The 25,222-nt window shown below is 41.4% G+C and overlaps 4 long non-coding RNA genes across 8 annotated transcripts; 2 read left to right on the top strand and 2 right to left on the bottom strand.

Annotated features, from left to right (window-relative positions):
* Positions 1–357: 357 nt before the first annotated feature.
* On the bottom strand, positions 358–3,466 carry LOC124469486. Of its 2 annotated transcripts, none has more exons than XR_006956303.1 (5): positions 3,294–3,466; positions 2,724–2,847; positions 2,474–2,639; positions 2,001–2,152; positions 358–1,721 (listed from the first exon to the last, which is right to left on the bottom strand). It is a non-coding gene; the product is annotated as an uncharacterized LOC124469486 (long non-coding RNA). The 2 variants fall into 2 exon arrangements; XR_006956302.1 differs by having other exon boundaries at positions 2,474–2,645.
* Positions 3,467–17,265: 13,799 nt separating this feature from the next.
* On the bottom strand, positions 17,266–18,514 carry LOC124469565. The gene is made up of 3 exons (XR_006956312.1): positions 18,302–18,514; positions 18,037–18,171; positions 17,266–17,914 (listed from the first exon to the last, which is right to left on the bottom strand). It is a non-coding gene; the product is annotated as an uncharacterized LOC124469565 (long non-coding RNA).
* Positions 18,178–19,450, top strand: LOC124469563. 2 transcript variants are annotated; one of them, XR_006956308.1, is made up of 4 exons: positions 18,178–18,321; positions 18,509–18,787; positions 18,876–18,961; positions 19,091–19,450. It is a non-coding gene; the product is annotated as an uncharacterized LOC124469563 (long non-coding RNA). The 2 variants fall into 2 exon arrangements; XR_006956307.1 differs by lacking the exon at positions 19,091–19,450 and having other exon boundaries at positions 18,876–19,051.
* A 770-nt stretch (positions 19,451–20,220) lies between these two features.
* Positions 20,221–21,491, top strand: LOC124469564. Of its 3 annotated transcripts, none has more exons than XR_006956310.1 (5): positions 20,221–20,371; positions 20,551–20,843; positions 20,967–21,043; positions 21,160–21,230; positions 21,452–21,491. It is a non-coding gene; the product is annotated as an uncharacterized LOC124469564 (long non-coding RNA). The 3 variants fall into 3 exon arrangements; XR_006956311.1 differs by having other exon boundaries at positions 20,221–20,364; XR_006956309.1 differs by having other exon boundaries at positions 20,221–20,843.
* The last annotated feature ends 3,731 nt before the right edge of the window (positions 21,492–25,222 follow it).

The following is a 25,222-nucleotide window of genomic DNA, read 5'->3' on the forward strand; positions in this document are numbered from 1 at the left end:
AGTGTCCAGGGTGGGAGGGGTCGGCCACAATCTTCCTTACTCGCCTCAGGGACCTTGAAGTGTGCAGATCCTCGAGGAAAGGCAGATTGCAGCCGATCACCTTCTCATCACCTTCTCAGCAGTGCGGATGATACGCTGCAGTCTACTTACCTGTGGGTGAGACTTATGACACCTTTAAAAGGTGTATCTTGGAATAGGTTAGAATAGGTTCTGCAGATCAGTTTGGGGAGGACTTAATGTAGTCGTAAATTAATTTGATCTTACATGAACACGTGTTTTGTTCTGTTTAAATGGATGGATTTCAAAGGCGTAGTTACATAATGCAATAACATTAAACACAAACAAAATTGTATATGGTCTGCTCATCTTTATTACATTGACGTGATTGAGACTGCTTACTCATTCCAAGGCCTATTGACAATGTGATTACAACAGTTAAATTATGTGTGTGAACTGTATTTAAGAAAGGACATTGAGGACCTGATCAGTTCCCAAACTGTCTATCTCTACCCAAACAATTTGTGTGTTGCCTGAGATGTTCCAACTGTTCGTAAACTTGGTTGAAATTGGTTTAGGGGAACCACAACTCTTTGTAGCCAGTCAAAGGCAAGTGCAGCAGCCCCTTGGTCAGCCACCCCCTGGAACTGGCTGCTCCAAATATACCTTGGATACCAGTGTGATGTTGCAACTGTTGTGTAAGACAACTTTGCACAAAAATTTGATATGGTGACGTGTATTTGGCAGTACTCAGGTCACGTTTTATACGAGGCAGGTAAACAAAGTGAAGAGCCCAAAGATGCCTTTCGTTGTTGGCAATAATGATTCCTTCATTTTCTATATAGATATGTAAACAAGGAGTGCTATACATCCGTTTCAAGTCTTATTGTCAGGTACACGGAACACCACAAAGTCAGACTGGGCACTGACATTTTTGGGACAAGACAATGCAAAGCAACCTGGCATAACATAATAAGTACTTCGATTACATTTATGATAAGCTAAAAAAAATATGATAAATTATAAACCTCCTAAATATACAAAATAGTATACAATATATTAGACCTCTAATACAGATAATGACCTATACTAGCCTTACACCTATACTAACCTAAAACAAGTGGGGTACAGTTAGTGCAATATTGCTGATAGTGCAACCAGTAGCTGAAAGTGACAGTGTGTAAAGTGACTAGTGAGAAATGCATCAATGTAAAGTGTTTAGTGAGAACTGTCCATGTAAATGGTCATTCAGAAGCTGGCCGGCCCTTGGATAGAAACAGTTGTCCAGAAGGCAGCGGGGTAGAGACTGAAAGATGAGTGGTAGCAGTCTTTTAGAATCTTGCCAGCTTTCCTGAGGCATCGTGTGTGGTAGGTGTCCTGTAGGGCTGGGAGCTTGCTGTCGATGATAAACTCAGCAGACCTTACCACACTACGTAGGACTCTGCGTTTTTTTTGTCACGCCTCTCCAGACATCGCCCCAAAGTCTTTCAATGCGTTGATTATGAGTGCTCCCTCGGGTTGATCCTCGGAAGACATCCATGATGAGACAAATGGCGTTGTTTTCCCCTCCATAGTCAGATCTGACTCTGGATGGGACACCAAACTGGGTGACTGCTTCCAAAAACAGGTCCATTACAATGTCACTTCTGTTGTTGTTAGAAGCCTTCAGGAAAACCACTAGTCGGCTGAACCCATCGATTCCTCCATGGATTACAATCCTCCGCCTAAGAGAGGAAGGAGGGGAAAACAAAAGATTTCAATTGCACATCTTATTTTATAAATAACAAAAAAAATATGAATGGCTTGAATGCAGCTAAAATGAATTGTATACCTTTCTGTGCAACATGTTGGGCATTTAACAGAAAAAAAGTCCAACCTCTATTCCATTCATGTGAAGCTGAAAATCTTATTTTAAATTCAAAACAAATAAAATAATCAGCTCGTCATTGGCTAGGGACACAGTTAGGGCAAATTAACGAATCACAGTAAAACAAGCCACTTACTATAAGAGCTTGTGGTTGCGATCAAGATGCCACAGCGAATTTGACCCTGCCACTCGATGTGTTCTCCTCCGAAGCCTGTGGGACATACTCCGAATAGCAGCACCTTCAGATCAAGTGCATCATCTGGTCTGTAAAAGATGAAATTGTGCTGTCTATGGAAGACAATGTATACATATTAGGACTTAGATAATTTTTTTACATTCATCCCTAGTAACTCTAAATAAAACAATGTGTTTAAGGAACAGTGACAAGGTAGCTATGTGGTACAAGCACATGACAGTTTTCTCTCCAAAGATATGGGATATGAAAGAGTTCTATCAAAGTATATCAATTTCTTCATGAAATGTATAGAAAGCGTAATTCTGCAGTGTTTCATGTGCTTTGTAAATAAACAAAATAATTGTGTAAAATCAGTGAGAAAGGGGTCACACTTTTCAGATCTCTCCTGAACTAGTCCTTCAATTGACACATACCTTAACCGTCGGTTCACTGTTCTTCTTGAGACACCCACGACCTCCGCAATCTGTTTAGCAGAGAAGTTAAAGGACAACAACATCTGCAACTGCTCTTGGGCGATTTGGTAAACCGGCCTTCCTCCAGTCTGTCCTCCCATTCGAGGTACGGTGAAACCAGAAGCAACTGCAGCTAAAGAGAAAAATGTTAGAGGCATCGTGTTTTGAATCTTGCTTCTTCAGATTATGTTTAATCTGACGAGTACATTACCAGGTTGTTGTTGTTGTTGGCTTCCCGAACTAACTCGCCAATGAGCAAAAGCATGTCATCCACCACTCCAGATTGATGCAGTCGCCCTCTGCTCCAGCGAACGCTCGTCGCCATTATCTCTAACCTGTTAGCATGACAAAATATATTAGTGGTAGGCTATAACAAAGCATGTTTAACAACTCTGAGGTTGCTGGCTTCAGTAACATAATCGCATTCAGTAACACAATATTCAAAGCCTTATAAGGTCTAGTTTAGCGGCGTTAATTTGAGCTTGCTCATTATTAAAGAGTTAGCACTACAAGTGTGTTGACAAGTGGTAGGCTAACTACAACAAAGCTTCTTAAACAACTCTTTGAGATTGCTGGCTACAGTAACATAATCATCGCATTCAGTAACACAATATTCAAAACCTTATGGTCTAGTTTAGCGGCCTTAATTTGATTTTGCTCATTATTAAAGAGTTGGCACTACAAGTGTGTTGACGAAAAGTCAGGAGCCCAGGAGGACAGGACTAGCCAACAGCTATACAAAACAAGTAACTTGGTTTAACGTTGCTAATTGATAGCTTACCTGGTTAGAACAGTCTGTATGGAATCCTGGTCATATGAAGATAAAAGTCGAGTACAATCTGAAAAAGTCTGGGCACAATTGTTGAGAAAGTTTGTGGTCGTAATTTTTTTAGATTTGCCTCACACACAACGTGAGAGGCGGTTAGAACCGAAACTGTACTGTCCTGTAGCTAGTGGTCCAGGACAGTGTAGCTAGTGGTCCAGGACAGTGTAGCTAGTGGTCCAGGACAGTGTAGCTAGTGGTCCAGGACAGTGTAGCTAGTGGTCCAGTAGCTAGTGGTCCAGGACAGTGTAGCTAGTGGTCCAGGACAGTGTAGCTAGTGGTCCAGGACAGTGTAGCTAGTGGTCCAGGCCAGCGCCTCCGCTGGCACAGGACAGTAGCTAGTGGTCCAGGACAGCGCCTCCGCTGGCACAGGACAGTAGCTAGTGGTCCAGGACAGCGCCTCCGCTGGCACAGGACAGTGGTACGTGACAGCGCCTTCACTGGTACATGACAGTTACTGTTCTGTTGATAGTGGTACGCAACTGTCTCGTAACAGTTGCATTGGTTGTCTTGCAGCATTTTTGTTGACTGTCGCATAACATTTTAGAATGGGGGAACAGGTTATAAACTTTTATTTTCAAAATATAAGTTAAACTGTCTCTAAACCATACTTGACGTGTCGCTACAAGCTTACCATACAAAGTAGTCAATTTTTACATTGTGTGTAATGTAAAGCAGACTGTTACGTATTGACTTAGTAAAAACGTATTTTACTCAAAGTAACTGAATGCACATGAGCCACCGCCGGAGACGTTATTATTGCATTATTGTTATCAGCGCCTCCTAGTGACGGCGTGTATATCATTAATTTTAATAATAAATAATTAAAGTCAACATAGGCTATAGGTTACCTACATTTTGCAGTCAAGGGGTGTCATTTATTGACATTGTTCTTCATATGGAAATAATGAAGAATTATGTTTTCTTTATTATTTTAAAGACAAAATGAAATATGAATGTGTTTATAATTTAATTTTTATACTTTTAAAGTTTGAGTATTTTCATTTTCCAATACACTGTTAAATTGCAGTTCCCTGTCAGTCAACACAGCCAGGTTACATTAGTTTTCTTTGTTTACAAGCATTTCTCTCAATAAAATAAAAATCAACACATACCATTAATATTTTCAATAAAAATAGATGTATTTGAAAACATAAATAATACAATTCAAAACACTTTTTGTACATGTACAAAACACTGTAGGACACTATATGTTCACTCAAACACAGTTCCTGAGGCAAGGCACATCTCAGCCATGTACCGGCAAACGCTGTCGTTCTTTCTGATGATGTGGATGGTGACCTTAACAAAGACATCAACAATTGAAATGCTCATCAAAAACAACGGTAACAGGACAGCGGGGATTTGTGCTCTTACAAATCGCCACACTTCTATGGACTAATATACCATTTGTGTTAAAACGATATCATACAGTCAAATAGCCTATCTAATTTGCCTATCTTTTGACCTTATTTCAAAACCAAATTGATTGTTAAAATCTGAAATCAGAATCAGAAAATGTCGCCTTACCCGCCATTGATTGCACCAACACTAAAATAAAATGTTCTAGAACTAAGGGCCAACTCTGGTTGAAACCAGCTCTGGTTTAAACCAATTAACTTAGAGACACTCTGTCACAAGACAACAAGATACGCTATGTGAGTGTTGCGAGACAGTTAAAATAGCCTTCTTTAACATTATAGCCATAGGCTTGAACTTTTTAAACAAAACAGTTCCTAAGATATAAGACGGATCTTTCTGAATCCTGTGTGTTTTGTTAAGTGGATACTGAAACAATTGTAGCCTACTTTTTTATATTTACATAAACAGATTTATGTGTAATATACAATTAATAGACGTTTAAATTCAGTTACTCTGAGTAAAATACGTTTTTACTAAGTCAATACGTAACAGTCTGCTACGTATTGGTTTAGAGACAGTTTAACTTATATTTTGAAAATAAAAGTTTATAGCCTGTTCTCCCATTCTAAAATGTTATACGACAGTCAACAAAAATGCTGCAAGACAACCAATGCAACTGTTACGAGACAGTTGCGTACCACTATCAACAGAACAGTAACTGTCATGTACCAGTGGAGGCACTGTCCTGGACCACTGTCCTGGACCACTAGCTACTGTCCTGTGCCAGCGGAGGCGCTGTCCTGGACCACTGGAGGCGCTGTCCTGGACCACTGGAGGCGCTGGTCCGGACCACTAGCTACACTGTCCTGGACCACTAGCTACAGGACAGTACAGTTTCGGTTCTAACCGCTACTGCACAACGTGTTCGTCTTCTTCGTTGGTTCTTTGAATGGCGGTTAAACAATGTATAGGTGCATCATCGCCACCTACTGGACGGGAGTATGATACCGGATAAACCGCACAAGTGGCTCTCCCCCACACAAATGGACTGTCCCAAATACTAAATGATAGCTACGTAAGAGCCCACATGGTCACAGTAGGACTACGTACAGCCTCGCGCAGACACTACGTAAAAAGGGGGGTGGCTATGTTGAAGCCAACCAATAGCATGGAAGCATAAATGGTCCAAACGTGTACAGACGTAAAAAACGGACGTGTACAGACGTCAAAAACGGACGTGTACAGACGTCAATTTTTAACGTCTGTACACGTAAAAAAAAATTTGATGTGTGTACACGAACGACAGTTCAGACGTTTTGGCACAATCGGCGTTCGATATCCATACGACGTCGGGCCGACGATTATTGTATACGTCGGCCCGACGTATGTCTGCTATCTGGGTAGCCCATTGTATGTTCATTTGCTAAGTGACATTTCAGATAGATAGTGAAATATTTGCTGTCTGAGAGATCAAGCATGTAGACACATTTTTTAACAAGCGTGTAGACCCATTTTTTAACAATACTGGTGTGAAAAGCCTAAATGTGACAATTTGACATATAAATGATACAATCTCTGTATTGCTTCAGGTGTGTCCAGTGCTGACAATCCAGAGGTTGTGAGTATATGTCTGCGCAGGCGCACCTGCTCACATTTCATGCCACCCCTGCATACGTCAGTGCCCCACTGGTGCCACCCCTATCAAAAATGTCTGGACACGCCCCTGGTTCAATATCATCAAATAACAGTAAAAGTTTTCCAGTTACTTAGCGTTTGTTCGTAGGATTAACGCCAGTAGTGCAGCACACACTTACCCAAGGCCTGGTTTGGCTGTTCGTGACGGTCAGCTATGACAGTGAGCCTCGATTTTTGCAGATTTCTGAAAAACTTGCTAAAATAATAACGATCTAGCTAGATTATGTACACTTTAAGCTCAATGTACATATCTTGTTTGGTCGATTGTGGAAAAAAAGTCGAACCGTTTTTAGTTATGGAGAGCCATCGCGCTAGCTCGATTATGAGAAATGTAGCTAAAATCCACACCTCAAACAAGTTAACCCAGATGCAAAACTGTACATCCAATCCCAAAAATAAGGATATTTTCCGAGACCCAAGACTCTGCCGAAACCATTGATATCCTGTGTGTCTGTGCGGTCAGAGGTACAACTCTTTTGGCAGTTTCCAAAACGTCACCCAATTCTGCTTTCATGGTGCGTGTCTGTTTGGTTGCCAGGTGATAGCACAGCTGTGATCGCTAACGAGCTGGGCAGAGAGAAAAAAACACATTTAGCTGGAATCCACACCTCAAACAAGTTAACCTAAACGCAAAACTATACGTCCAATTCAAAAAATTAGGATATTTTCCGAGACCCAAGACTCTGCCCAAACCAGAGATGTCCTTTATATGTCTGTGCGGTCAGAAATACGACTCTACCGGCAGTTTAAAAACACGTCTACTTAAATTCTCTGACGAATTTTACCCACCTCTCCATTGAAGTTAGGGAGAGATTTTGAAAGGCTGCTCTCGCTTCAAGGCTCAAAACCCCAAATCAATAAATGTGAGCTCTTTAGTAGTTAAATTGGCTGAAAGAGGACAAGTTTTTCTACATTTTAAGTTAAAACTTGTTTCTGTAAGTTAAACTATATGAACGTCAGAGGCATTTGTTTGACAATTTAGTTGAATATCAGAAAAAGAGCAGCCAGCTGGCTGCTCAATCATAAAAATCAAGAAGGAGCTAAATTTTTCATGTATTTCAAACTGTCACAATTCAAAATTGGCTGAATATATTTGAAAAAGCTGAATCATTTGGGAATAACTGAATGTCTTGTGAACATTTTAAAGTTTGAATGGTGTCTCTAGCTGAAAGTATGCTGAAGTAGTTAAGTTTGAATGAGGAGGAAGCTTTTTAATGATTTGAAAGGATTTACCATTACTTTCAAAGGGAGAATAATTTGCACAAAAACCTTAATTCTGTAAAAAGTATAAAAGTGAGAAATACCAGAAGTCATAGCCATCATCTCCTGAAGGAGCTGAACGTTTTGATACAAAAATTGTAGGAATCGGTGAAAGTATGCAGGACTAGTTAAAGGCCAAAAAACGGCGGAAGAACTGAGAAGTTGAAAAGCAACTAGAAAAGGCTGTTCCTGCGAAACAGCAGTGAGAATGCTGAAAACCTGAATGGGGATAGCTGACCATGCTAAAAAAGCTGAACATTTTGTAGAAAGTTATAAGCTGAAGCTTCAAAGCGCCCGAAAGGTATTTTAAATAGGGGCTGGAGCTGGAGCTGGACGAAGGCTTAAACTACAGAAAAGAGAAGAAAAATGCAAAACAAAAAGTGAAAAAAAATCAGAAAGAAGAGGAACAATGCATAACTATTTGAAAATTTAGCAGAAGCTTAATTGCTGGAGTTTCAAAAGGCCTGAAATGGAGTCAGATGGCTGAGCGGTGAGGGAGTTGGGCTAGTAAACAGAAGGTTGCCGGATCGATTCCTTGCTGTGCAAAATTACGTTGTGTCCTTGGGCAAGGCACTTCACCCTACTTGCCTCGGGGGGAATGTCCCTGTACTTACTGTAAGTCGCTCTGGATAAGAGCGTCTGCTAAATGACTAAACTGTAAATGTAATGTTTTAAAGGACCTACAGCAAGATGAAGGCAGAAAAGTACAGAAAAGAGAAGAAAAATGCAAAAGTACTGGCAGTTGGAAGGTACTGCTGTGAAAGGTATTTTTGAAAGGACCTGAGCAAGATGAAGGCAGAAAACAGAAGAAAAGAAGAAAAATGCAAAACAAAAAGGGGAACATTTCTGAAAGATGAGCTGCAGGAAAATTTGAAAATTGAGCAGAAAACCAGTTGCTGAAGTCTGGGTTAAACGAATTTGAAGGTAAAAGGACAACACTGGAATGACTTGAACTTGCTGGAAAAAGGTAGCAACCATTGGTCATTGGCAACAGACTGGCAACATTTCTAACCTAGAATCTAGGTTTCAGGTTCAAGACGGAGGAGAAACTAATCATGCGTAACTGCACACCCAGTCCTGTTCAGACACTAAGATGACATCAAAATAATAATTCATAGTGCAGGGTTGCCGATGTTGTCGTTGTCCCTGGTGAGTTTTTTATACGTAAATACCAAGATCATGATACATCTAAGCAGCGGATCATTTCTTGCAAGTGTGTCAAAGTGGTATGTATTAATAGCCTGACGTTGTCATACTCATAATTCTAGTCAGAATATATGAGTCTGAGAACTCTCCGTTGGGCTTTGACTACAGGGCGTGTTTCAAACGAGCCTGGAAAACAAATGCCTCTTTGCTCAATTGGATAGATCTACAACAAATCAGAGCAACAGAGTATGTGACGTATGTTAAGCACCGCATAGTTGTTGTCAACAGAACTAAACTACAAGTAGACTTGAAGTATGCTTGAAGAATGAATACAAACGATTTTTGCCGGTGTTGTAAAATTAATTTAAGGGTAAGGGGAGTACTTGTTCACTGGGTCAACCTTTTTGAGCGAAACAATAAAGGGCAATGCATATACAAACAAGTTCTCCGTTTAGGATTACAACTCCACAAAAGAAAAGGAGAAACCACAATGGCCACTAGGTTTTCATTGTGTCCCATCTTCTTCGCGACCATCAGGGCCAGCTGATAAATTAAACTTTTACCGAATCCCGTATGAAGGACGGCAAAAACATATTTTCCATCGACAAATGCCTTGATTGCTTCTCTCTGTTCCTCTTTCAAAATTAATGCGCTGTCGATGTCTTCTAAAACAGACTCGATAGCAGAATCATAACATCCCAGATCTCCAGCGGTAGCCATGTTTGTTCAAAACAAATTCAACTTAAGCGCTGTTTTGTGACGTGGGTGATTACGTTACTGTTGATCATCTGTCCATCATCGTATAAAGCCCGCCCTGGCAATTTCATTGGTTTGCCCAGATTCTGGTTTTCTGTAGTTGGTCCCCAATACGAGACCCTCCAGACCCAACTTCCCGACCAAATTTTCTTTAGGGCGGGGAGAAGTTGGGCTGGCAGCCAGGCTAATGTATTAACACCGTAGGCTTGAATAATAACCGAAGGCGTGAAGCTAGAGAGGATGCAATGGAAGATTTCCTACATAAGCTAGATGTACAACTTCAAATTGAAAACGGAGAAGATATTTAGAGTAAAGACACGTTACTTTACATGTGTTCAATATCATCAAATAACAGTAAAAGTTTTCCAGTTACTTAGCGTTTGTTAACGCCAGCAGTGCAGCAAACACTTACCCAAGGGCCTGGTTACGGTGCGTTCACACTGCAGAGGGGCGGGCAGAGCGGGGCGTCGGCTTCCAATTCATTTTCAATGTAACCAGGCGTTGACGCCCGCGTAGGGCATTGTGGGAAGGCGAGCGGGGCGTCGACGCTCGCGTAGGGTATTGTGGGAAGGCGAGCGGGGCGGTTAAAGTTGGATTTTTCTGAACTTTATGTAAATGACGAGCATGAAAACGCCAACGATGGCCAATCGGGTTGGTTTCTTGTTTCTCGTAACGTAGCAACTGTTGATCATGGTAAACATTTCTAGGTTTGACAATTTTAAGATGGAAGAGCAACTCATCGTATGTGTGTCTTCATACCCAGTATTGTATGATACGTCTATGTTCGATTACAGAGACATAAACAAAAAAAATGATGCCTGGCGCAGGGTTGCTGAGGTTGTCGGCGTCCCTGGTGTGTTGTATTTTGTAGTTTAATTCAGTTTCTTCACATTACGTAACTTTCTTCTGTGCTAGCTGCATAGTCTAGCTAGCTCACCCGGCACACGATTGACATTCAACGCTGAAATGCTGGCTGGCAGCCACTCGCCATCCATACAGTGAATGTGTAGTGGTCATACTCTAAAGTCATAATCTAGCGATTGATTTGCAGAGATTTCGAGTAATATAATAAAAGGTTACACATGTCAACGTTTATGTCTGATGCATCTTTTTTTCCAGCCGGAACAAGACCCGTTCCATAGAGTGCGGGTGGCATTTAATCTTTCACTCGGCCTAAAAAAAGTGTAGAAAAAGATAACCTGTTGTGTGCTGTAGATAGGATCATGTCAGATCTAGAATGCGTATCGGATTTTTGCTTAATGTGTGTAAAAGTTGTATTTTGTCCGCACATTTGCCATGACATTATACGTGTTGTATCACCCGATGCATGACTCTCTGGATTGGCACCCCCCTCGCGGGAGCGCGCACCATTCAAAGAGTGAAGGATTTCGTCTTGATATCGCATCCGAAAGAAGAAGGGGAGACAGAAGTCTCACATTATACCGTCTTTGTTGTTGAATTCAAGAGAAGGATGTCTGTCATCTGTGTAAATATCAGATGCTATTTTCAACACAAAATCCTTAAAATTCGTCATTCAAACGCTATAGTAAAGAACGCGAACCAACATTCTTGCTCCACGACATCGCATTCTGAAGACATATACCCCAGTGTGATCATGATTACTGCTACACAAAATGTATTTTGTGTAGCAGGTTCAAAGTATTTCACATGGCATGGCTCTTTATATCAAATCAAATCAAATCAAATTTATTTGTATAGCCCTTTTTACACGCAAGCATGTCACAGAGGGCTTCACATGCGCCCATAGAACTGCCCCTCAACCAACCTAAACCCTCAAGGAAGACAAGGAAAAACTCCCAGAAAAACTCCCACCGGGAGAAAAAATGGAAGAAACCTTGGGAGGAGCAATTCAGAGAGGGATCCCCTCCTCCAGAGACGGTTGGTAAGAGAGAGGAGCAGAACACAAGCTAAACATAGTCATACAGTGTCAATGGGTTTTGAAACACCAAAATCCATTGTTCGGCTTTATAGACGTTGGATGGGACCGGGAAACTCGCTGTTGGCCGTCATGGAGACTGGATTCCGGGTGACGACCTGGTTCAGCGTTGGCAGACCGACGACCAAGCAGGTCCTGACAGCTCAAACCCCCCACACCACAGGGAATGTGTGGGGGGGGGGACAGAGAGGAGAGCAGGGATTAGAGAATGCCAGGAGCAGCTAACAGTTACAGTCAAAATAGAATGAGATCCCCACCGGTCAAGTGTGGACTAGTGCAGCAATTTAACAGAGCAAAAAGGGTATTTGATGCAGCCCCACACACCAAAACAACGACAGCCCCCCTCAGTTGGAACATGAAATCTGTTCCAGGGGAAAGAACTCTAAAGTAGGTTATACTTATACGAATAAGGATGAAAACAGCCAGTCCCCCGTTGTCTCCAACTAGTAATAAAAACTATAACAGTAACAATATACAGCAACGGAACTATAATAATAATAATACTAACAATATACAGTAACAGGTTTACTTTATTTGTAACATCTAGCTGGGCAATGTGAACATAAGCTATAATTAAAATTTAAAAGTTACATGTGATACACACATAGGCAAGCACACATCCCAGGTTTACATAGAAAGTACACACATACTTCCCTTTAACAATCATAGAATTGACTAAACAAGAACGTTTTTAATCTAGTTTTAAATGTCGAGACAGTATCAGCTTCCTTAATTGAGATGGGTAATTTGTTCCAAAGAAGAGGTGCTCTATATGAGAACGCCCTACCTCCAGCAGTTTTTTTCTTAACTTTGGGTATTACCAGATAGCCGGCATTTTGAGATCTTAGAGACCTTGCGGGGCAATAGGGTGCAAGGAGACCGGAGAGGTACAGTGGTGCCAATCCATGCAGAGATTTGTAAGTTAGTAGTAGAACTTTGAAATCAGCTCTGGCTTGGATAGGGAGCCAGTGTAAAGAGATAAGAGTCGATGTTATATGATCAAACTTTATACTAATGTATAGGTTCAAAGGCATGCGATTTTAATGCAGTTAGCCTGTACGTATAGGGTGGCTTCTTCAGACAGGTCGAAAACAACAGCCTTCTGATCCAGAATAGGTTATCAGCTGTCCTGAAAAGGGACCAAAGGATCACAGGCCGAGACTACAAAAGACAAGTACTAAAAACAATGTATCAACCATGTATCAACATCATAAGAACCATCAAATCCTTTTTTAAGATAGGTAATATTATTCTTATTGTTTAAGTCAATGAAATAAATGAAAAAATAAAACATCATACACATGTATTGGTATTCAATTTATGCTATTAAATGTACACCACGATGGCGTAGAAAAGATAGAAACATATGCGGGGGGAGAGCATTTCATGGCAGGTTTTCCACTAGATGTAAGTGCAATGCACCCCCTGCTAACCCTGACTAGGAAAGTGTCACATGCCTGAAACTTGCTGTGCTTACTCATACTAATGCCCTCAGTGTACATTAAGAATCATTTGATGCTGGGATATACAGAACAGACAATAGAGGGGGGGTGCATCTCACGACAGGCTTGTTGTATTCCTTCTTGTCACAAAATGCACCCCCCGCTAACCCTGACTAGGAAAGTGTCACATGCCTGAAACTTACTGTGCCTACTCATACTAGTGCCCTCAGTGTACAGTAAGAATCATTTGATGCTGGGATATACAGAACAGACAATACAGGGGGGGTGCATCTCACGACAGGCTTAATGCACCCCCCGCTAACCCTGACTAGGAAAGTGTTACATGCCTGAAACTTACTGTGCTTACCCATACTAGTGCCCTCAGTGTACAGTAAGAATCATTTGATGCTGGGATATACAGAACAGACAATACAGGGGGGGTGCATCTCACGACAGGCTTGTTGTATTCCTTCTTGTCACAAAATGCACCCCCAGCTAACCCTGACTAGGAAAGTGTTACATGCCTGAAACTTGCTGTGCTTACTCATACTAGTGCCCTCAATGTACAGTAAGAATCATTTGATGCTGGGATATACAGAACTGCCTTGACATGAAAAAGTACTTTGTGAAGATGTACCTCAATAAACATTAACAAAGAAAATAACACAAAACGGAGTCACGTATTTATCATACACTAGATTGTATTGTTCAAGTTCAAGTTTTTTTATTAAGCCTGTCGTGAAATGCAACCCCTCTCTATTGTCTGTTCTGTATATCCCAGCATCAAATTATTCTTACTGTACACTGAGGGCACTAGTATGAGTAAGCACAGCAAGTTTCAGGCATGTGACACTTTCCTAGTCAGGGTTAGCGGGGGTGCATTTTGTGACAAGAAGGAATGAAACAAGCCCGTTGTGAGATGCACCCCCCCTCTATTGTCTGTTCTGTATATCCCAGCATCAAATGATTCTTACTTCACACTGAGGGCACTAGTATGAGTAAGCACAGTAAGTTTCAGGCATCTAACACTTTCCTAGTCAGGGTTAGCAGGAGGTGTATTAAGCCTGTCGTGAGATGCACCCCCCCTCTATTGTCTGTTCTGTATATCCCAGCATCAAATGATTCTTACTGTACACTGAGGGCACTAGTATGAGTAAGCAAAGTAAGTTTCAGGCATGTGACACTTTCCTAGTCAGGGTTAGCGGGGGGTGCATTTTGTGACAAGAAGGAATGAAACAAGCCTGTCGTGAGATGCACCCCCCTGTATTGTCTGTTCTGTATATCCCAGCATCAAATGATTCTTACTGTACACTGAGGGCACTAGTATGAGTAAGCACAGTATGTTTCAGGCATGTGACACTTTCCTAGTCAGGGTTAGCGGGGGGTGCATTAAGCCTGTCGTGAGATGCACCCCCCCTCTATTGTCTGTTCTGTATATCCCAGCATCAAATCATTCATACTGTACACTGAGGGCACTAGTATGAGTAAGCACAGTACGTTTCAGGCATGTCACACTGTCCTAGTCAGGGTTAACAGGGGGTGCATTGCACTTACATCCCATGGAAAACCTGCCATGAAATGCTCTCCCCCCACATACGTCTCTATCCTTCTACGCCAGCATTATGTACATTTAATAGCATAAATTGAATACCAATACATGTGTATGTATAGGGTGGACAGGTCTGAAAACAGAATAGTCCATGGTAGGTGAGGGATTATAATGTTTTATTTTTTCAATTATTTAATTGACTTAAACAATAAGAATAATATTTCCTATCTTTTTTTATGGTTCTTTTGATGTTGATACATGGCTGATACATTGTTTTTAGTACTTGTCTTTTGTAAGCTAGGCATCTGAACCTTTGGTCCCTTTTCAGGACAGCTGATAGCCTATTCTGGATCAGAAGGCTGTTGTTTTCGACCTGTCTGAGTAACCCACCCTACGCACAGGCTAACTGCATTAAAATCGCATGCCTTTGAACCTATACATTAGTATGAAGAGCCATGCCATGTGAAATACTTTGAACCTGCTACACAAAATACATTTTGTGTAGCAATAATCATGATCATACTGGGGTATATTTCCTCAGAATGCGATGTCGTGGAGCAAGAATGTTGGTTCGCGTATACCGTTTGAATTACGAATTTTAAGGATTTTGTGTTGAAAATAGCATCTGATATTTACACAGATAACAGACATCCTTCTCTTGAATTCAACAACAAAGACGGTATAATGTGAGACTTCTGTCTCCCCTTCTTTTGGATGCGATATCAAGACGAAATCCTTCACTCTTTGAATCGCGCGCGCTCCCGCGAAGGGGGTGCCAATCCAGAGAGTCATGCATCGGGTGATACAACACCGGCGGTGCTGAGCGGTAAAAAAGTCTTCAGTGTGAACGCACCGTTAGGCTGTTCGTGACGGTCAGCTATGACAGTGAGCCTCGATTTTTGCAGATTTCTGTAAAACTTGCAAAAATAAAAACGATCTAGCTAGATTATGTACACTTTAAGCTCAATGTACATATCTTGTTTGGTCGATTGTGGAAAAAAAGTCGAACCGTTTTTAGTTATGGAGACCCATCGCGCTAGCTCGATTATGAAAAATGTAGCTAGAATCCACACCTCAAACAAGTTAACCTAGACGCAAAACTGTACGTCCAATCCAAAAAATAAGGATATATTCCGAGACCCAAGACTCTGCCGAAACCATTGATATCCTTTATGTGTCTGTGCGGTCATAAATACAACTATTTTAGCAGTTTCCAAAACGTTACCCAATTCTGCTTTCATGGTGTGTGTCTGTTTGGTTGCCACGGCAATGGAGCAGCTGTACTCGCTAACGAGCTGGGCAGAGAGAATGACACATTTAGCTAGCATCCACACCTCAAACAAGTTAACCTAGAGGCAAAACTATACGTCCAATCCAAAACATGAGGATATTTTCCGAGTCCCAAGACTCTCCCGAAACCAGTCATGTCCTTTATATGTCTGTGCGGTCAGAAATACGACTCTACCGGCAGTTTAAAAACACGTCTACTTTCGAAATCTCTGACGAATTTTACCCACCTCTCCATTGAAGTTAGTGAGAGAATTTGAAAGGCTGCTCTCGCTTCAAGGCTCAAAGCTGAAAATCTGTAAATGTGAGCTCTTTAGTAGTTACATTGGCTGAAAGAGGACACGTTTTCCTACATTTTAAGGTAAAACTTGTTTCTGTAAGTTAAACTATATGAACGTCAGAGGAATTTGTTTGACAATTTAGTTGAATATCAGAAAAAGAGCAGCCGCTGGCTGCTCAATCATAAAAATCAAGGAGCTACATTTTTCATGTATTTAAAACCGTCACGAATCAAAATTGGCTGAATATTTGAAAAAGATAAATCATTTGGGAATAGCTGAATGTCTTGTGAACATTTTAAAGGCTGAATGATGTCTCTAGCTGAAAGTATGCTGAAGTAGTTAAGTTTGAAAGAGGAGGAAGCTTTTTAATGATTTGAAAGGATTTACCATTACTTTCAATGGGAGAATAATTTGCACAAAAACCTTAATTCTGTAAAAAGTATAAAAGTGAGAAATACCAGAAGTCATAGCCATCATCTCCTGAAGGAGCTGAACGTTTTGATACAAACATTGTAGGAATCGGTGAAAGTATGCAGGACTAGTTAAAGGCCAAAAAATGGCGGAAGAACTGAGAAGTTGAAAAGCAATAGTGAGAATGCTTAACAGCATTCTCACAATAAATATATATGAGAGAGAACAATGGTTTGTGCCAGAGCCATAGAAAAAGAGAGTTGCGACACTTCCATAGACTCCCATTGTTATTGAGGAATGCGGAAGTAAAGCGTGTCTCACGCGACCTATAGTTCCAAACATTGTATTTTCCACCGTTGAACCCCATTCATTTTCAGTGTCTCCGAAGCAAGTTTGCTGGTAAATTGATGAAAATCCTGCATTTTTTCATATTTCAACCACCACATATCCATTGTTATTAGTAGTATTTCATATAACCAGCTTTAAATCAAAGTTATCGTAAGATTATAGCGTGTTAGATTCTAAATGCAGTTAGAGCTAAACTGTAAGTCTAGTAGCTAGCTATCTAACGTAGAGCTAAGCAACTCTTTTACTGAAGCTATAGCTAGAGAGCACGTGTATCATAACCAGAAGTCCGTTGGTTTGGTTATAGTCTGTGAAATTAGTTCTAGTTATTGGTGTTCATTGGCATACAAAGTTAGTCTTCTCATATTAGCCTAGTTAGTAGAGCTAGCAACAATGAATGGCAGATTAAAGGATCCGAAGCAAGTTAGCTGGTAAATTGATGAAAATCCTGCATTTTTTATATATTTCAACCAACACATATCAATTGTTATTAGTAGTATTTCATATAGCCAGCTTTGGATACAATTTATCGTAAGATTATGACTTGTTAGATTCTAATTGCAGTTAGAGCTAGACTAGGGCTAGTATCTAATGTAGAGCTAAGCAACACTTTTATTGTAGCTATAGCTAGAGAGCACGTGTATCATAACCAGAAGTCCGTTGGTTTATAGTCTGTCAAATTAGTTCTAGTTATTGGTGTTCGTTGGCGTACAAAGTAAGTCTTCTCTTATTAGCCTCGTTAGTACATCTGATTAGAGATAGCAACAATGAATTGCAGATTAAGGGGTCCCCTATCGTCCAGTTAGCTCTCAACGCTCGGCAGGAATTTCAAGTCCACTCACTAGCTAGTTAGCTCAACTAGATGCATCTACTACTGCATTAATCAAAATGATAAATTACCTTGTGATAAGATCATCAGCACTAGTGTGGATGATGAGAGTAAAAATAAAGTATAACTGCATGGAGACGATAACTTTAATGATTATTATCGAAACAGCATCAAGGTATTGTCAGGCTGGTGGAGAGATGACCAGGTTGATGTTGCCTTGACACGACTGGTAAGTGGGTCTGGTGGAGAGTTGGAGAGGCTGTAATAAACAATTATATAGAATGTCAATTCTCCCAAATTACAGATTTTTTATAAATAGTTTCAGTTATGTAGCACCGGTTAGTGCAATTTTTTTACATTAAACACATTATATAAACTTACTGTTTGTGTAGGAGTGATGGTGAGGCTAGTGGAGTGATGCAGCTGGTGGAGCAAAGGAGAGGCTGGTGGTGCTTGCCATTCCTGTAAGCGGCGGAGTGATGACGGAGCTGGTTAGTGGGGCTATTAATGGTGAGGCTGTAAGATTAGGAAATAATGATATCTGATATTAGTATGTAAATTGACAGTTACCACAAACAAACATAATTTTGCATTTCTGAAGTAGATTAAGCAGATATGTTGACCTTAGTCCTGGGGATCTACATACCTATAGAAGCTGAAGTCAAGGTAGGTTGTGGGACATTTGTTGGCGCAAAAGTCAGGCCGAGCACCTCCATGGCAACGATAAAAGTGTTTGGTGGCCTGGTTGTTGTAGGCCTAGATGTTGCTTGGCTTTGCTGGTTCTTCTTTGCTCTTTTTGTCTGGCTTTTGCTTCCAAGATGACCGTCTTTTAAGAGCCCCTTTTTCCTTTCAGCCCGTATGTGCTTTGCTGCGATTCTCAACCTCAGCCTGATGTATCTGTTGGTGAGTTTTTTTTGTACATCATGACATGAGGGAAGCCTGCCGTCGATCATCATAGCTTCCTTCTCCAGCACATCCATGGCATTTTGGAGATCCATGAGGGAGGCACTGGTCCTGGTTCGGAACAGCTCCTCAATTTGCCGGACTAGGTCAAAGGCCTCTTGCGACGGCCGACAAAGCACACCAGGTTTGAATTCCTTCAGCTTCAGTAAAGTACTGTGCTCTCCTTCAGGTTTGTTAGCATTGTGATTAATTGCATTTTTGCATTCATTACAAATTTTGTATTATTTGTTCACTTGATTTACAATGTATCCTGTTAGATGGTAGAGAGCACAGGTCTCTGTTGTTGTGAGGTCAGGTGCAGGACTGCGCTCCATCAGCTCCTCCACTCGCAGGGCAGGACTGGGTAAGGTCTCCTTTGCATCCAGAAAGTCAGCCAAAAGGCTGTTCTCATCTTCCTGATAGCTTCCTGATTTCATTGTTGCTAAAAACTGCCCAACAAAAATTGACTTCAGTGCTTGGTGAAACTCCACAGCAGTTGGGACTGGATTCCTCTGTCGGATGCAGCCAAATAGGTTTTCCAGACAGTCTTGGGTAAACCTGCTGGTCAACACAAACACGTGTCCCTGGGACAGCATGTCTTCCTGAATGGACAGTATTGTAGATGTTGCCATCACAATCCCTGTTTGTACAGGCTTCCAACTACTCGGCTGTCCAATCTTCAGTCCACGGAACAGTTGGATCGTGTCCTCGAGGAACTTGATGGCCTTTTGGTACTCCTCCATCTTGTGCCTGCTCAGTGCCATTACTGGGTGGCGAGAAGTAGGGATGTCACGAGAACCGATACTTACGGTACCTTCCGATGCTAAAATAACAAAACACCGATGATGCCCATTTTTTTGAAGCACCGTAAGTACCGTGAGCGCCGATGCCAGATGTTAGCATCGGTGCTGCGCCTTCAGGAGTGTTCCAGTCGACGTTTACATTAAGAAAAACAAGATAACAACTGCTGCTTTAGCGATTGCCCCGCTTCGACTTGTTGACAAGAAAGGGCAAAAAAAGTAGTTTGCGTTTGAGGCAGATGACCGTGGCGTTAATTAATTAATCCGCAGCAGCCATTATGCAAAAAATGCTACCGCAGTCTTCAGACCAAGGGGGAATACTTCCAATTTAGCTAAGCACCTGAAAGATCGTCATCTGGATTTGTTTAAAGAATTCAAGGCAAGTTCTGATTCAGTTCCAGAAGAGGCGCAGCACCGATGCTAACATCTGGCATCATACAAAATAAATCAATGTTCGTTGAAGTCGCGGCGAAATTCTGAATACATCCAAAGAATGCTCTTTTTCTGTTTGTTTAATCTGTCATACTAAAATACACGTTACATGATGTTTGAGATGGTGGGCACGTGTGTTACAATGGCTTATGTACATAGTTTAGGTTAGCTGTAGTTTTAACGTTAGCCCATAGCTTAGAAGGTAAACTCATGTCATGTTCATCTTGTTAGCTGAATGGCTTAATTGCACTTTATTATGTTGTGCTATGCTCTATTGCACATGTTTTGTATGTCTTTGTAGGACATTTTGCTATTTTTCAAATATTTTAAAGAAGTTCATGGTTCAAGTAGCCTACATGGAATCTTAGACAATCCTCTTTTTTTTTTACCATGGTATCGAAATTGGCATCGAGAATCGTGTTATTTTAATGGTATTGGCACCGACTACTGAATTTTTGGTATTGTGACACCCCTAGCGAGAAGACATGAGGTCGAACCAGTGGTCTACCTGCTCTAGGAGCCATGCTGTTGTCCGGTAAGAGGTGGGTCGTTGTTCCTTCTCAACCATATATTTCAGGCCAGCACTTGTTGCCTTGCTGAAAACATTTAGTGCAGGGCCTACCTTCATCTTGTCAAAATGACTGGGCTGAAGGGTTTTCATTGACACATTTGGAGCAATTTTGAAAGCCATCCCCTCTTGAAAATGAACCAAATCTTTCAGTGGACCGACTGAAGCTTCATTGGAGGGAAGGTTCTCCCTCTCAAACGTATCCGGTGGAATTATGAACGTCTGTCCGCGGACCAGGGCACTCTTCAAGTTCTTCACCAGGTGTGGGACATCTGGCATGAAGTGTAGCCTCCTGTCTGGTCTTGTTGGATGTGGGACAGACGTTTTGTTGTGGTCCACACCAAAGGCCTTCCACATTGCCCGATTAGGACTGCCCATGTCAGTGGTGACGTTAATCACATGTAGCCCGATAGAATCTGCTCTGTGAATAATGTCCAAGACAATAGGTTTGTAAATGGCCCCATTAGTGGAATTGCCACTGTAGTGGTAAGCCACTACTTGTTTCCACCTTGTCGTGCTCCCTGCCAACATAAAAACACACGCATGTGTTGCCTCTCCTGTGTGGCCAGGTAACGTCACATCCCCATACAGCTTCCCTGTTCCCAGGTGCAGCTCCACGCTTGGAGTGATTGACATCTCATCCACAGTAAGTACACACTCCCTCTCCATCTCTGTCAGGCCATCTACCTTCAGCTTGAGCATGTCAAACACCTCCCCTAGTACTCCTGGTTCCATTTTAATGTGCTGTATTCTTCTTTGCAGGGTTCTGATGTCAGGGAGAGGAATCGACATGTCCTGTAGAAGTTTGTAGCCGGTTGAGCCAGTAGCAAAACGTATTTGAATAGCCTTTTTAAGGATGTCATTTCCCCATCGTATGCTCCTCTTACTCTTCAGACCGCTTGCTTTGATCTGATCTTTCGATAACATTGTTCCAAATTTATTTTCCATTATTATTCATTTTTTCCGCAGGACCACATTCATTCTTTTTTGACAAGTTAGGGCTGCCTGTAACCTTCTTGTTTGATCTATTTGTTTAGTTAACTCCTCCCTCAAGTCTTTATCACTGTACCCTGGCTCACTTGGACACTGGGCACTGGCTACTGGCTCACTGGGGCACTGGACTGGCTCACTGGCTGCTGGCATGCCCCTCTCAATTTCCTCACAGTCGAAATCTTCAATAGCCTCTCTTCCCTCACTTTCCCTTCTCTGACTTCCCTCAGTATCTGAAATGATGACATGGCATTGTTAGTGTTATGGGGTGGGGAGGGTGTGCAATTATAAATGTTAGATTCATTCTAAGTTCACATTGTTCATACCAAGGTTCATCATGTGACAGTAGGTGTGGCCACTGGCCACTGAATACACATGTACTGGAAGCTTTTTGGTTGTTCTCTCACTAGGACCCTTCCTCCTCTTGGGCTCAGGACGATGCAGAAATATGCTGGGAACAGCATCAGCCTTCAATTTCAGTTGGCCTTTTTTTGTTTTTGTGAATTGGTCTCCCTCAAAATGTGCCTGCGATGATATTGGCACAATGGCGTGAGTTTAATTTCCACATGCATTACAAACTCATAATAGTCAATCCCAATTTCATTATATACATATTACAGTAAACACATTGGTCCTTGATCCAAAGTGAAATGTATAAAGACAACTTAAACTCACACCACACAGTTTTCTATTATTGAATTTCCTTGTGACAGTCAGGTGCCTTCTGCCAACTTGGGCCATCCATTTTTTCTCCTGTTTGTGTCTTTTGGAAAACCATACATCCCGATCCCTTTCTCAGACCGATTGGAGCATCCAAATGCTGCACAGCCAACCATAATCTCCTTGTCTTCTAGGATCAAATGAAGTGCAGGAGCTCAATCATTGGACATTTTATACTGCATTTCAACCACTATAATAATTGTGTGTGTGCCTAGGCTGAGGTTTGTGAACAGCAGACATTTAGATCACTGGATCACTAAAAACAGAAGAACACTGGACATTTTGTACAATAAACAATAAAATGTTTTATTGAATTGCAGTTGGTTGCCTTGTATATTCTGTTCTATTTTTATCTATTGAACAGTTGCTGGTGATCATGGTTTGATTCAACTTGCATCAAGTACTACAGATATAAGTGTTGTTAATGTGGTAAATTGTAAGTGGAATGATGAATTTAAAAAATATAATTTACTTCAACAGTCGAATGTTAAACGTTAAGTGGAACAATTTAGTCCTCATTAGGCTACTGTTTGGTATGTACAGTTCGTAAAGTATGGTAGCTAGCATAGCCATTTCTAGCTCTGCTTCACAATATTGCGTTATGTATTATAAATTAATGTTATACATACATGTTAATAAAGTAGCAGACATACATGATACAACAGACCAGTAACCAATTGACATTGTGTTAATATACCGAAAATATCCGTGAAATGAGATGGTGCTGCTGTCTGTCCCGCCGAAAACCATTCAAACAGGTTGACAGCAGTGGGGGTTTTTTTAACAACAGCGAGCTACCGGAACCACGTCACAACTCTAGCTTTTTTCCTGCGTTTCACTGGCAGTGAGTTTTCACAATGTTGTAGTTCACTCCATTTTACACCAAAAACGTCAGGGAGGACTGCTTTATGTAGATACGAGTCAGCTGAAGATAGCCAGAATATCTGATTTCTTCATCCGAGCCTGTTTCATTCGTAATTTGCCTGAGAAAGCGACTTCCGTTGGCCAGCTCCATTGAAAACCATTCAAAAAAGTTGACAGCAGTGGGGTTTTTGGAACTACAGCGAGCTACGTGAACCACGTGATCACGTGTCGGCGAGATCAAAGCGTGTCGCAACTCTCTTTTTCTATGGCTCTGGTTTGTGCTCGCCGAAGGCAAGCACACCCCAATAAATGAATGATCGGGTGATACACAGACCCACAAGGTACACGGACCCATTTTGTAGGCTACATAATTTACAGTGGAACATTTTGTGCACTCCATCTGGGATTCATTCCCAACTCCTGTTATGTCATACAGCATTTAAAAATATGAAAAGCTATCGAATGGCTTTTCCATTTTCAAAACTGTTTGTTCGGTAGAGCCGATCGAAGGCAATAAATATTAAATACGATTAAATACTCTTGTTAGAGCCTGTGTTATGAGTGATTTTGCATGGGTTTCCAACACATTTGGATTCAAGTTCAAGTGTTGCCACTGCATTTCACAGTCAAAACTGAAGTCTGTATCAAGTGTAGATGGAAAAACCTTCATTTTTCACCACTGACATGGACCCTTTCTTCACTTTTACAGGTCATGCAGAGGCCTGCTTAACAGAGTGCATCAGAGCATGCTGAGAGCAACAACAGAGGATGCTGAGTGTAACAGAGGATGCAACAGAGGATGCTGGAGCAACACAGACCCCTTTTTGGACTACCCCTCTCTACCTGGACAGCTTCTCTTCAGCCCTGCCCCCAAGACAGCTTAATTCAGCTAGCCTGCCCTGCCCTGCCTGCCTGCCCCTGCCTTGATATCTCAAAAGATCACTGAATTACAGCTGTTTAAACTACAGCCAAATCTTATAATGCTTGCCACAGAACAAATAGCTTACTTTTCTATACAGTAACTGACCACAATGGTTCTCAACACAGAGAATAGGTCAGTAGGCAAACACAGTGCACTGAAAGGAGCAAAGTCACAGGTTCAAATCCAGCTGCAGTCTTTTGGCCTGTTATAATTGTGACTATCTGTTTAGTTACATTAGTTACATTTATGCATTTAGCAGACGCTTTTATCCGAAGCAATTTCCAAGAGAGAGCTTTACAAAAGAGCAAAGGTCACTGATCAAAACAACGAGGTAGTCCCAAACATTGCAAGCAGCCAAAACATGAAGCATACATTGTGAAAAAACTAAACAAGTGCCAAAGGGAAGACCCATAAGAGCATGCAGTTATACAAGTTACAAATTAAAACAACATGAACCACAAAAAGTGCAGGACTGTACCTGTAGAAGAACAATCAACTGTAAAATATTTCACAGCAACTACAAGACTTGATTTCGTTATAACTAACCTACAAGAGCAACAAGTCACTCAATAAGAGTAATTGTGATCCTGGAGGAAACTAACATCAGGTCTAGCCAAGCATTCCTAAGTGCCGTTAAACAGGGTGACATCATTCTGATATACCATGTGCAATTTCACCTTGAAATGTCAACCGTTTCTTAACCTTTGTCCACAAGCTGACCAAACCTAATACTCAAATCACAGTCAGATCATCAGCGTCAGCGCCCCTTGGGTACCCAGCATGCAGTGCGGTATGTCAAATAGGCAAAGACTTGCGGAAAATAGTGCGGTTACAACAGCCGTGCGAGGGATTTCAGTTGTTGTGTTTGTTCAGTTAGATGTTTGTATGTTATTGTTTATCGGTTAATATAATCTTTTTGGTCAATTTGTTGCCTGATTGTGCATGTTGTGTATTTTAATAGGAGCACAGAGTCGGTTAGTCTGTTGTAATTCACTACTCTCGCAAGGAGCTGAACATTAATTCTACCCTAGCCCAGTTGCCCACATGACTATTAATAATTTTGCATTGGCTGAAAGAGATCAACTCAAGATATTTACAATAACTGGTTTTTCAGCCATCTTGGGGAAAGTTTGAAAAGCGTACAGTGGCTAAAATGTGTTAATTGTGGGAGGCATGTTTTTGGACTACCTCTACATCTCATGCGGCCACCGTAGCATTTCTGCTTTGGCATGACCTGCGTCGGGAGATAGGGAAACACCATGGATGGAAGTCGTGTGTGGGCAGATGGGCCTTTAAATAGGGTGAAATGGAATAAGAAAATGCAATACA

This window comes from Hypomesus transpacificus, chromosome 7 (genome assembly GCF_021917145.1).
Source record: "Hypomesus transpacificus isolate Combined female chromosome 7, fHypTra1, whole genome shotgun sequence".
Classification (NCBI taxonomy): domain Eukaryota; kingdom Metazoa; phylum Chordata; class Actinopteri; order Osmeriformes; family Osmeridae; genus Hypomesus; species Hypomesus transpacificus.